Source organism: Geotrypetes seraphini, chromosome 1 (genome assembly GCF_902459505.1).
Source record: "Geotrypetes seraphini chromosome 1, aGeoSer1.1, whole genome shotgun sequence".
NCBI classification, from domain to species: Eukaryota; Metazoa; Chordata; class Amphibia; order Gymnophiona; family Dermophiidae; genus Geotrypetes; species Geotrypetes seraphini.
Window position 1 is genome coordinate 13,885,496 of NC_047084.1, and position 13,669 is coordinate 13,899,164.

At 46.0% G+C, this 13,669-nt stretch overlaps 1 protein-coding gene across 3 annotated transcripts in view; it reads right to left on the bottom strand.

The window, feature by feature from the left end:
- The window catches only part of LOC117349086 (putative nuclease HARBI1), a 179,500-nt gene that overhangs the window by 142,872 nt on the left and 22,959 nt on the right, over window positions 1-13,669 (bottom strand). For 2 of the 3 annotated variants that reach the window (XM_033922101.1, XM_033922284.1), the window contains exon 2: window positions 8,881-8,960. The exons of the other annotated variant lie outside the window; for it this stretch is intronic. The gene's annotated coding sequence lies outside the window, so the exon portion shown is untranslated. The remainder of the gene's footprint in view (window positions 1-8,880; window positions 8,961-13,669) is intronic. 3 annotated transcript variants of the gene reach the window in all.

The window sequence follows — 13,669 nt, forward strand, 5'->3', positions numbered from 1 at the left end:
AAATGGAGCCTGAAAAACCCTCGGCCTCGACGGTCTCGACTCCTTCGGGTCCCAAGGCCTCGACATTGGGAGCGACCTCGGGCGGTAAGGCCTCGCCCTCGACCCCCTTCTTCGACCTCAGCCTCGAAGACCTCAGGGTCCTCGGCCTCGAAGGTCTCCTTGATCCCGTCCTCGAAGCCTGCTTCTGGGGGTAAGTCTCCTGCTTCCTTTTCAGGTACCATGCTCAAGAAGCCTCCAGAGCTGCCCGGGGCTCCGGGTATGCCTCTCTCCTCGAAGCCTTCGGCGAAACGTGCCTCCAAGTCTCGGGAATACTCTAAATCGAGGTCGCCCTCCTTGGAGTGCACGAGAGCACCTTTGCCGCCAAATCCTTTGGTCTCGGTGCCAATGTTTGAAGATATGCTTAAGTCTATTTTGACTACGCAAATTTCTTCTACTGTAGCTCAGTTAGTCCTGTTCTCGACTTTGCCTCGGGTGGACCAGCCTGAGCAGCAGCCTGAGACCCGGATCCAGCATCCACGGGGCAGGTCTCGCAAGAGAATTTCTTCTTCAGACTCTTCGCCGGATATCGCCTCAAGATCCTCTTTGCCTCGTCCGAAGCATCACTCAAGGACGTCGAAACACCTTGTTTCGAAGAACTCGAGGCATCGGGACACTTCCTCGAAGACGAAGATTGCTGCTTCTTCTTCTTTATCTTCGAGACATTCGAGGTCGAGGACTCCTCCCTCGAGGTCTTTGCGTCGGGATCTCTCTCCTCCGGTTTCGAGGCATTCTACCCCCCCGAACTCCGAGGACATCCCTCTCGAGGGGTCTGAAGAGGAAACATTCCTTCACTCCACCACAACCTGAGAGTGGGGCTTCTTCAGTGACAGTGAGAGTGAAGTCGGAACCGGTGTCTCAGTACTCACGTGAGGCTTCACCCTCTTATTCCGTGGCTCCTCGTTCCATGTCTGCCTCCCCTGAGGAACCTTCTTCTTCCAAGTCTTCCTCTTTTGCCAAGTTTGTCTATGATATGGGTCAAGCTCTTCATTTAGACTTGCATTCAGATTCCAAATATACCCCAGAATACTTGGCTGACATGGAGCTAGCACATCCTCCCAAGGAGACCTTGCGCAATATGGAGACACCTTATTCGGTCACTGCTATTCCATCAAAGCTGGAATCCCGTTATTGCACTGTCCCCTGTAAAGGATTTGAGAAGTCACAACTCTCTCACCAATCTTTAGTAGTGGAGTCCTTTCTCAAGAAAGCTCATCCATCTAAAATTTCTGCAACAGTCCCTCCTGGTCGTGAAGGTTGCACTATAGACAAGTTTGGGCGTCGCTTGTACCAAAATTCTATGATGGCGAACAGAATTTTGAATTACAATTATGTTTTTATATCATACTTCAACCATTTTTTGAAGCTGTTGCCATTTTTTTTTCCAGACTTGTCTAAACACCGTCTGTCTGAATTTAAACAAATCCTTCAAAATCTTTCTCAATTGAGGCTTTTTATGTTGCAGGCATCTTATGATGCTTTTGAGCTTTCTTCCCGGGTGTCGGCTTTTGCTGTTGCCATGCGCCGCCTTGCCTGGCTCCGCATCGGCGATATGGACCCAAATTTGCAGGACCATTTTGCCAACTTACCCTGTCAGGGGAATGAGTTGTTCGACGACTCAATTGAAGCTGCCAACAAGAGGCTCTCTGAGCATGAGCGCTCTTTTGCTTCCCTGATCAGGTCTAAGCCCAAGCCGTCTACTGCCCAGGCAAATAAACCTCCACCTCGTCGATATCCCATGAAAACAACTCCTGCATTTTCTAGACTACCTCCTCGACGTCCTCAGCAGCAGCAACGCCCTCAGAAATCTCAGGCACCTGCTACCACCAAACCGGCTCCGTCTTTTTGACGTTCCGGTAGAGAGCATTCCATCCTCCCTGCAAAATTCTCTTCTGCCCATTGGAGTTCGACTTTCCCTTTTTTCATCACGTTGGGAAAGTATTACATGGACCTCTGGGTGCTGACAACGATCCGCGAGGGATACTCTCTGCGCCTGTTTCAGGTACCACCAGATCACCCGCCAAGAGAGTGTCATTCCAGGTCCGCGCAACTCCCCTTTCTTCTTCAAGAAGCTCGGGCGCTCCTTCGCCTTCAAGTGGTGGAGGAGATTCCTCCTTCCCAACACAATCTAGGGTTCTACTCCAGGTATTTCCTGGTGCCCAAGAAGACGGGGGATTTGCGACCCATTCTGGATCTTCGAGCCCTCAACAAATTTCTAGTCAAAGAGAAGTTTTGCATGCTCTCGCTTCCAACCTTGTATTCCTTAATGGATCAGGGGGATTGGATTTGCTCACTGGATCTCAAAGAGGCTTATACTCATCCGAACTTTCGCAAATATCTCAGGTTCAAGGTCGGGAACCTTCATCTTCAATACAGGGTTCTGCCATTCGGCCTTGCCGCCTCCCCCAGAGTATTCACCAAGTGTCTGGTCATGGTGGCTGCAGCCCTGCGCTCTCGAGGGCTACAGGTGTTTCCTTATCTTGACGATTGGCTTATCAAAGCCCCTTCTCTTCAAGGGGTTATAACAGCGACCCATTGGACTATTTCTTTTCTTCAAAGTCTAGGGTTCCATGTAAACTTCCCCAAATCTCAGTTGGTTCCAGCCCAGTCCCTTCAGTTTATTGGCGCGACTCTGGACTCTGTCCACATGAGAGCGTTTCTACCCTTAAATCATCAAGAAACCCTCTGTCGACTCTGCCGGCAAGTGTCTTCCCTTTCGACAGTCTCTGCCCGTCAGATGATGATTCTGCTCGGTCACATGGCGTCTACGGTTCATGTGACTCCCCTTGCCAGACTTCACCTTCGCATTCCTCAGTGGACCCTGCAGTCTCAATGGCAACAAGCACTGGACACGCCTTCTCACCATATAATGGTAACTTCTTTATTAAAGAAGTCTCTCCGCTGGTAGATGCTCTCTTCCAATCTTTCCAGAGGTTTGCAGTTCCACAATCTTCCACATCAGAAAGTGTTCACGGCAGATTCATCCACCTATGCGTGGGGAGCCCATGTAGATGGTCTCCGTACTCAAGGGTGCCTTTCTTCTGGCATAGAGGGAGCAGTTTCTTTATGCCTTCCCTCCATTTCCTCTGATTCTCAAGACTCTTGTCAAACTGAAGGTGAAACGTGCCACTATCAATCTACATCTATTCGAGTCCATCTCAGTGCTATTGCTGCTTTTCAACAGCCTTTGGATGGGAAACCTCTTTCTGCGCATCCCATGGTTTCCCGCTTTATGAAAGGACTTTTTAATCTGCATCCACCTCTTAAACCGCCTCCTGTGGTTTGGGACCTTAATGTTGTTCTGGCTCAACTGATGAAACCTCCTTTTGAACCTATTGACCGGGCTCACCTCAAGTATCTCACTTGGAAAGCTGTTTTCTTAATTGCCCTCACTTCAGCTCGTCGAATCAGTGAGTTGCAAGCATTGGTTGCAGATCCTCCTTTCACGGTCTTTCATCATGATAAGGTAGTCCTTCGTAATCATCCTAAATTCCTACCTAAAGTTGTTTCGGAATTTCACATCAACCAATCTATTGTTTTGCCGGTCTTTTTTCCAAAGCCGCATTCTCATCCTGGAGAAGTGGCACTTCATACGTTGGATTGCAAACGCGCTTTGGCTTTCTACCTCCAACGTACTCAACCTCACAGAACATCTCCTCAACTCTTCATCTCTTTTGATCCGAATAGGTTGGGACGTCCTATCTCGAAGTGTACCATCTCCAACTGGATGGATGCTTGCATCTCGTTCTGTTATGCTCAGGCTGGACTTCCTCTGCAAGGTCGAGTGACGGGCCACAAAGTTCGGGCTATGGCGGCGTCGGTAGCTTTCCTCAGATCAACTCCTATTGAGGAAATCTGCAAGGCTGCCACTTGGTCCTTGGTTCATACTTTCACCTCTCATTATTGTCTGGATACTTTATCCAGGAGGGATGGCCATTTTGGCCAATCTGTTTTGCAAAATCTTTTTTCTTGAATTGCCAACTTCCCTCCATCCCTTTTTACTTAGCTTGGAGGTCACCCATGTGTGGGAATAAGCTGCCTGCTTGTCCTGGGATAAAGCACAGTTACTTACCGTAACAGTTGTTATCCAGGGACAGCAGGCAGATATTCCCACAACCCTCCCACCTCCCCTGGTTGGCTTCTTGGCTTGGTATCTGAACTGAGGATCCTCACAGGAGATGCGCCCCCTAGTTCGGGCGGGAAGGCACGCACGCATGCGCGGTGCAGCACTCGAAAGCTTGAGATCTTCAAGCAAGTTTGCTTTCGAGGCTGTCCGCTGCGGGGCTCCGTCGGTGACGTCACCCATGTGTGGGAATATCTGCCTGCTGTCCTTGGATAACAACTGTTACGGTAAGTAACTGTGCTTTCATGGGCCAAGTTTAAGTACTCAGACAGATGCATGATGGAAAGATCCTGACTATTTTGGGTGAGTTTCAAGCTTCTGTGGCCTACCTAATTGCCAGAAACACTGCCTCTTCCATGGCTACTGATTCAAGAGCATATTTGATGCATATTTCTGCTTTAGGGAGAGCCTTCCAAGCATAATTTACATTCCCAGCTAGAACACGCTGGACCCCTTTGTTATCAGCTATGCTTGGAGCAGGGAGACACAACAGTGTACAGAATTTCTGCTTTCCTAGAGGAGCCTGACTACTTGTAAACATATTTTCCTATATTTCTGCATTTTTCTGATTGTATAGAGGAACCACTTGCCACAGGTGCAGAGTATAATATTCTTGTAAGATGTTGTTTATGGGGACACTTGGACATTTACTTTGGACATTCATCTGTACTCCATCTTAGTTGCCTGCAATAACAGCTGCAGGAACTCTAGTTAGAACTTTACCAACACCAATGTCAATATCTGTGTACGGCCTGGCTTGTGAAGCAGAGCTGGTGTTTGCACTCTGCTGCATCCCCAGGGCAGGGGCACAGGAAGGTCACCCTGTTCTGTGACTCCTGCTGTTTGTTATGATTATCTGCCTGCTGTGATTACCTGTAAAACTGCTGTATCCACCTGAATTCTGACTCCTCATTTACTATCTGCTTATCTAAGTGTCTGTTGATAATTGGCTGCACCTGCATGCTATTCCAACTGCTAATAAAAGCTATGTATCATTCTGGGCTATTTTAAGCCAGTCACAGACAATGTGTTGTCTGCTGAAGCCGGCGCTTAATCTATATATTCAATGTCAGGCCATTTCCGGTAACTGGCATTGAATATCTGGGGAGGGGTGGTGGGGGGGGGGGGGGGGAGGGTTTGGCCAGCTAAGCAAATATTCAGTGCTGGTAGGCTAAGTTAATAGCGGGCAAAGATAGGACTGCTTTTTATGCAGTCTTATTTGTCCGCTAAACATAGTTGTCCAGTACTCAATATTTGTGGCTAGTCAGCTAAGTCACACAGCATAGCCGGTTAGCAGCTACTCACAAATCACAAATATTCAGTGGAGAAAAATGACTCTCTCTTGCTGAATATTAGTGGTTAGCCGGCTAAATGCTATGTAATCAGCGAGGAGCTGCTCCTGGCTGGTTAAATGGTGCTGAATATTGGGGGGAATATACAGTATCTATCCTAGGGTGCCTAAGTAGTTGCTCCTCGCATAACATTCATGCAATGAGCCTTGACGTTGGATCCTATCTAGTTTGTAGCTTCAGTGGTGTAAAACACTGACATATTCCCTAGTTGCTGTTTTTGTTTTCATCCTTATTAGTGATGCAGAAGACAGTGCCCTTTTTCCTTGTCAACTTAAAATCCCCTAACCTGGTACTCTCTATCAGATTGTTTGATGCTCCTAACTCACCTACAGGATATAAAAGGATGGAGCAGGGGATGCCTTACTGTTCAGTATACACTGTTTAGAAAGAAAATATATGAGAGACCTTAAAAAAGTTTCCGCACTTGTTATTTGCTTTTGAGATATTTAATAGTGTTTAAAAAAACTAAAAGTGCAGAAACTTTTTGAAGAACCCTAATATATAAAATACTAGCTCTTTAAGCCCGTTACATTAACGGGTGCTAGAGACGCTTCCTCCCTTTCCCCTTGCACGTCTCCCTCGTGATCAGGACGGGGTGGAGGGGGCTGCCGTCCGGGGCCGGCGGAGAGGAGTTAGGCGGCTGGAGGAGTAGCAGCAGTCGCTGCCAATCGCAGCCTCCGTCCTACCTGGATTTCCTTTTTTATCTGCATCAGGAAGGTGGAGAGCGGCCTGCGAGGTTCGCTACAGCAGCTGGCGAACCTAAGCAGGCCGCTTTGAAGAGCAGCAGCAGCGGGAGGGAGGAGTCTCTGGAACACGCGCCTCCAGCTAGCGCAGGCGCCGTGAGGTATGACACATAAGCACACCTCAAGCCACTAGGAATCACGATTTTTGAAAAGCGCATGCGCGCTTAGCCTTTTATTATTATGGATGAATGAAGAGAAAAAAGGATAAATGGTGATATATATATTTATTTATTTTAGGTATTTATATACTGCCTATCAAAGTGGTTTACAATCAGGTACTCAAACATTTTCCCTATCTGTCCTGGTGGGCTCACAAATCTATCTAATGTACCTGGAGCAATGGAGGATTGAGTGACTTGTCCAGGGTCACAAGTAGCAACATGGGATTTGAGCCCACAACCTCAGAGTGCTGAAGCCATAGCTCTAACCACTAGGCCACTCCTTCCTTGTCTCAGCAGCTTAATTCTGCCACATCTATGTTCAAGCGCTCTTTGTTGTGCTGATGTCAACTTCTATGTGGGAGTATCTTCTTTCCCCCGCTAGATAATACTTCAGTGTTTCTCCCTGTTTGCTGCTTCCTCAGGCTTGGCAGTGGCCTCTACTTAGGCAATAAGCTTCAGCTCTTTGTAGGACATTCTATTTACAACTAAAGGAGGAGATAGCAGAACTATTGCAGCAAATATGCAACCTATCCCTGAAGACAGGCGTGATCCCGGAGGATTGGAAGACGGCCAACATTACGCCCATCTTTAAAAAGGGATCAAGAGGTGACCCAGGAAACTACAGACCGGCGAGTCTGACCTCGGTTCCGGGAAAAATGGCGGAAGCACTGATAAAAGAAAACATCGATGAACACTTGGAAAGAAACGAACTTCTGATAAGCAGCCAACATGGTTTCTGCAGGGGGAGATCGTGCATAACTAACTTACTACACTTCTTCGAAGGAATTAACAAACAGATGGACAGAGGTGACCCCATAGATATCATATACCTTGATTTCCAAAAAGCCTTTGACAAGGTGCCTCATGAACGACTACTCCGGAAACTGAAGAACCATGGGGTGGACGGAGAGGTACATAGATGGATCAGAAACTGGTTGGCGGGTAGGAAACAGAGGGTAGGGGTGAAGGGCCACTACTCGGACTGGAGGAGGGTCACGAGTGGTGTTCCGCAGGGCTCGGTGCTCGGGCCGCTGCTATTTAATATATTCATAAATGATCTAGAAACAGGAACGAAGTGTGAGATAATAAAATTTGCATTTGACACCAAACTATTTAGGGGAGCTCGGACTAAAGAGGACTCTGAGGAATTGCAAAGAGACTTGAACAAACTAGGGGAATGGGCGACAAAATGGCAAATGAAGTTCAATGTTGAGAAATGTAAAGTATTGCATGTGGGAAGCAGAAACCCGAGGTATAACTATACGATGGGAGGGATGTTATTGAATGAGAGTATACAAGAGAGGGACTTGGGGGTAATGGTGGACAGGTCAATGAAGCCGACGGCACAGTGCGCAGCGGCTGCTAAGAGAGTGAATAATGCTAGGTATAATCAAAAAGGGTATTACAACCAGGACGAAAGAAGTTATCCTGCCGCTGTATCGGGCGATGGTGCGCCCACACCTGGAATACTGCGTCCAGTTTTGGTCGCCATACCTTAAGAAGGATATGGCGTTACTCGAGAGAGTTCAGAGAAGTGCGACACGTCTGATAAAAGGGATGGAAAACCTTTCATACGCTGAAAGATTGGAGAAACTGGGTCTCTTTTCCTTGGAGAAGAGGAGACTTAGAGGGGATATGATAGAGACTTACAAGATCATGAGGGGCACAGAGAGAGTAGAGAGGGATAGATTCTTCAAACTTTCAAAAAATAAAAGAACAAGAGGACATTTGGAAAAGTTGAAAGGGGACAGATTCAATACAAATGCCAGGAAGTTCTTCTTTACCCAACGTGTAGTGGACACCTGGAATGCGCTTCCAGAGGACATTATAAGGCAGAGTACAGTACTGGGATTTAAGAAAGGATTGGACAATTTCCTGCTGAAAAAGGGAATAGAAGGGTATAAATAGAGGATTACTGCTCAGGTCCTGGACCTGTTGGGCCACCGCGTGAGCGGACTGCTGGGCAAGATGGACCTCAGGTCTGACCCAGCAGAGACATTGCTTATGTTCTTATGACTCATCTCATCTGAGGAGTGTGTGGCACAGTGGTTGAAGCTACAGCCTCAGCACCCTGGGGTTGTGGGTTCAAACCCCACGCTGCTCCTTGTGATCCTGGGCAAGTCACTTAATCCTCCATAGCCCCAGGTACGTTAGATAGATTGTGAGCCCACCGGGACAGATAGGGAAAATGCTTGAGTGCCTGATTGTAAAACCGCTTAGATAACCTTGATAGGCGGTATATAAAATCCTAATAATCCTAATCTGCTTCTGCTACACAGTTTCCTTTTCGGAAGTTGATATTGGAACCCTTTAACTCTGATCTTGTTTTAATCTCCCTGGTAAGTTTCTCCCTCTGGATTCCACTTCAATATAACAGATTCTCTTCAGATTGGAAACCATTTACCCTTATTGCATTTCCATTCAAGAATGCTATATTAGGTAGATCCTTCTACTTAAATTCTTACCTCTCTTTTCAGACTTTTGATTTCACACTCTTGTAGGGCTTACACACATTGCCTTTCTTCTTATACAGCCCCTTGAAATTCTGTTGGAGAAAGCATGGATGTTCCATTGGTTATTCCAGTGAGCCATTTGTGCCACATTCAAACCTTTTCTATTCAATTGTCTTCCTCCCTGTGTCAGAGGGATCCCTCATCATTGCATGTCAGAGCACCTGGTTTGGAGACAAGTCAACCTGCTGCTATACCTCAGTGTATTTTCCAACCTCAATGTCTTGAACAATTTAGTTTGGAAGCTATTTTGAGTTGTAATGACCCAGTTGGACCAGGCATTATCCATTCCAATTAATGTTTTGAATGTGAAATTACAAGAGCAAGAAATAAAGACTAATAACTCAGAATTTCAGATTAATATCTTACAAATCATAGTGGATGAATCTAAAAAACAAAAATCTGCTCTGCAAAATGTGAATAGTGCCTTGATTAAAGATTAACAATAATTGCAATTTGAGATTTAAGGTGGAAGCTTTAAAAAACCAGGTGAAGACTTTGAATCTCCACCTGATTAATTTCCCAAAAGTACCATTGAGATCATTGTGTGAATTGTTTACAAGATATTTGTCTGAGGTGTTGACAATATTGTCATAATCTATGCTGCCTATGGTTCAGATGTACTACCTGCCTTTACCTAGGAAAGAGTCCCGTTGGACTGGAAGACGGCTAACGTCATTCCACTCCACAAGAAAGGCTCCCAGATGGAGACAGCAAACTACAGACCGGTGAGTCTCACATCAATAGTGTGCAAACTAATGGAAACTCTAATCAAACGCCAATTGGATACGATCCTGAACGAGGAGAATCTACGGGATCCCCGTCAACATGGATTTACTAAGGGGAGATCCTGCCAATCCAACCTGATCAGCTTCTTTGACTGAGTGACGAGGAAGCTGGATGTTGGGGAGTACCTGGACATCGTATACCTGGACTTCAGTAAAGCATTCGATAGCGTACCACACCGCAGGTTGCTGAGCAAGATGAGTTCTATAGGATTGGGTGACACATTGACGAAATGGGTTGGGAACTGGCTTGGAGGTAGGCTTCAGAGGGTAGTGGTGAATGGCACCCCCTCCGAAATGATGGAGGTAATCAGTGGAGTGCCGCAGGGCTCGGTCCTGGGCCCGATCCTATTCAACATCTTTATAAGAGACTTGGCAGAAGGGCTGCGAGGTAAAATAACATTATTCGCCGATGACGCCAAACTAAGCAATGTAGTGGGCAAAAGCACAACAGTCCGACAACATGATGCACGACCTACTCCTACTGGAGCGCTGGTCTAGGTCCTGGCAACTCAGCTTCAATGCCAAAAAATGCAAAGTCATGCACCTGGGCACCCAAAATCCATGCAAGACTTACACCCTTTCATTTGTACTGTGAATGCCCAGGATTGGAGGTTCGTTATGCATGAGGATATGTTCGTAGAGAGGTTAGTGAAGTTCGAGTCGGTCTCAAGGAGGACGAGAATGTCATCTGCGTAAGTGTAAAGAGTTTCAAGGGGGGATAGTTGGAGTAGTTTCAGGGAGGACATGTAAATGTTAAAAAGGATTGGGGAGAGGGGTAAGCCTTGCGGGACACCACAAGTCGGGATCCAGGGGAAGGATTAGGTGCCGCTCATGTTAACCGTGTAAGAGCGGGAGCTCAAGAATTTGGAGAACCAATCAAGAACTATGGAGCTAATGCCTATCTCGGAGAGTTGGAAAATTAGAATGTCGTGGTGGACAACGTCAAAAGCTGCGGAGAGGTCGAATTGTAGAAGAACAGCAAACTTGTTATGAGAATGCAGTTGCTGAACCTTAGAGATTAGTGCGGCCAATAGGGATTCGGTGCAGAAGTTGGGTCTGAAGCCATATTGGTAAGGTAGGAGAATAAGAGAATCTTTCTAAGTAGGAAGAGAGCTGGGTAGATATGATAGACTCAAGCAGCTTGGTGAGGAGAGGGATATTTGCTATTGGACGATAGCTGGATGGTATGGAGGGGTCTAGGTCAGCTTTTTTCAGTAGAGGGGTCAGTGCGATGTGTCCCATTTCAGTAGAGAATAAGCCCGATAATAGGGCAGAATTTATAAGTTTGGTAAGAGATGTGATGGCCTGTGTGGGGATTTTCTCAAATAGGTAGGAGGGGAATAGGTCCAGGATGCAGTTGCAAGATTTTAACTTGAGGCAGAGTTTAAGGATCTGAGAATCAGATATGAGCTCGAAGGCAGTCCAGGATCTGTCGGCAGGGATGGGGTTGAAAGCAGCTAGGGTAGGGTTGGGTTCGGGGAGCACCAGGGAGTTGTAGGAGACTGCGGGCGGGAAGGAGCGTCTTAAGGTAGTGACCTTATCATTGAAGAATTTTGCTAGGACCTCGGCTGAAGGAGATGAGGGGAGAAGGGTGGAGTCGTTTTTAGTGGTTAGGGAGCGCCAAATATTAAACAGTGTGCTATTCTGGTTGTTGGATCTGGAGATCTTGTCTCCATAGAAGTTCTTCCTTGCTTTTTTTTTAATATTGAGTTGTAGAGCTTGATATTGACTCTCCAGGCCTGTCTGTCAGATGAGGATTTGGATTTTTTCCATTTTCGCTCTAAAACTCGACATTTTTGTTTCAGGTCTCTGTGGAGTGGAAGGTACCAAGGGGCTTTATGGGGGTAGGTAATGGATTTAGTGGTTTGAGGGGCAAGGGAGTGGTATGTTTCTATGTTTCAATGATGTGCAGGCTAAAACTGAGGCATCACCATTGAATGTTTCAGAGATTTTGGAAACTTCAGATTCAGGACTGAAGGAACTATCATCGATTGTTACTTTTACTTTAGTCAGATAGGGATTTGGTTTTGAGACTTTTCTTTAAGTTATAAAGATGTGTTGTTTATACATTGTAAAATTAGGATCTATCCAGGTGTCATGAGAGAGACTCAAAAATAGAGTATTTCTTTTGATGTGACCGGGATACATCAGTTAGGTGCCCTTTTTTTTCTTAAAATGTCCTTGCAAGTGTATAATTAAATATAAGCCTGTAAAATATGGAGCCGATATTCAGACTGTAGGAGTAAACAAGGCTGACTTCCAAGGTCGGTGCTGAGTCTGAATATTCAATGCTGGGCCATATCCAGTGACCCAGCATTAGATATCCAGCTTATTTTTTACTGCTATAAGCTTAGCCGGGAAAGTTTATAGTAGCCAAAGATAGACCAACTATTAAAGCAGCCTTATTTGGCTGCTAAACATAGCTGGCTAGTGCTTTAAATTTCATGGCTAGCCAGCTACAGTAAGTCATGTGACATAGTCAGCTATCTGCTATTCCTCTAAGCCAGGGGTGTCAAACTCAATCACATAAAGGGCCGAAATCTGAAAAAAAGGCTAAGCTGCAGGCCGAATTTTTAATTAAGATAATTAGGGGTCATTTAATTAAGGTACGCTAACTGATTTAGCGCGCGCTAAATGCACACCTTAATAAAAAGGCCCCTAAGTGACTAAGGCTTAGTCTTAGAAGTATAAGGTTACAATGTCTCCAACCGTACACCAGCTCTGTGGTGTAAACAAAATAAATATTGTAATCACAAAACATAAAATAAAATTATTTTGTCTACATTTTGTTGGTCCCAGGCTCTGGTTGCCTTCTGATAACTCTCTTGCCAGGGTCTCCTGCCCATTTGTCGTTTTCTTCTTTCTCCATGCTAACCACCCATCTTCCATTTCTGTTCTCCCCTTCTGTTTCCCTTCCCTTCCCTGGAGGTCTGGCATCTTTCATTTTTTTTCATGTCCATATCCACTGCTGCAGCAATGGACCCTCACCATCCCCAGATCCACCATCTGTCCTTTTCTCAACTACCCTTTCATCCAGCATCTCTCCCTCCTTCCCCACCACCCACTTCCCCACCAGCTCCAGCTCTCCTATTAGCAGCCAGGAAAGCTGTTAATTACCCAGACTAGATAAATACATTCTACCCAATATTCAATGCTATTTAGCCTGCCAGGAACGGTTCCTGGCTAGTTAATTAGTGCAAAGCTAGCTAATCACTAATAAGCAATGAAAGATGTTCACTGAATATATTAGTTCTTAGAGCAGACATGTCAAACTCTGGCCCGCAGGCCAAATCTGGCCTGTGGGGTGTTCAAAATTGGCCCACCAGATATTTTAAACTTTATAGTAAATCTGCCCTGCCGGCACGAGACGCTGCTGCTCTTCATTCGCATCCGCCTTCACCTGGTCTTCTCTTCAAAGCAGCCTGCTGAGGATCGCTGGCCGGCTCTAGCGAACCTCGCAGGCCGCTCTCCACCTTGGTAGCATGTTCCCTCTGACGCGATCCCGCCCCTCCTCTGACATACGGGATTGCTCTTCTGACAGTGTGACCATAATAAGACTGTCAAAACTTCATCATTTGGGCTTCGAGTGATATAGCAGGTTTGATCTCTTCCCGAATTGATTTGTTAGTTCTTCTGGTGGTCCGTGGCATGCATAAAATCCTTCTCCAGGACCAAAGCTCAAATGAGTCAATCTTCTTTCTGTCTTATTTCCGTAGTGTTCAGCTTTCGCATCTATAATCAACAACTGAGAAAATAAGTACATGGACAAGTCTGCTCTTTGTTTGGAGTGTTATTTCCTTGCCTTTGAATACTTTGTCGAGAACCTTTATTGAAGAGCAACCAAGCACTATTTTGAAGAGTATTTCTTCCCTGCTAGTTGCTTCTTTGTTTACAAAAGAGCCCAGAAGATTGAAATTCTTTACAACTTTTATCGCCTTCTGGCTCTGATTCTATAA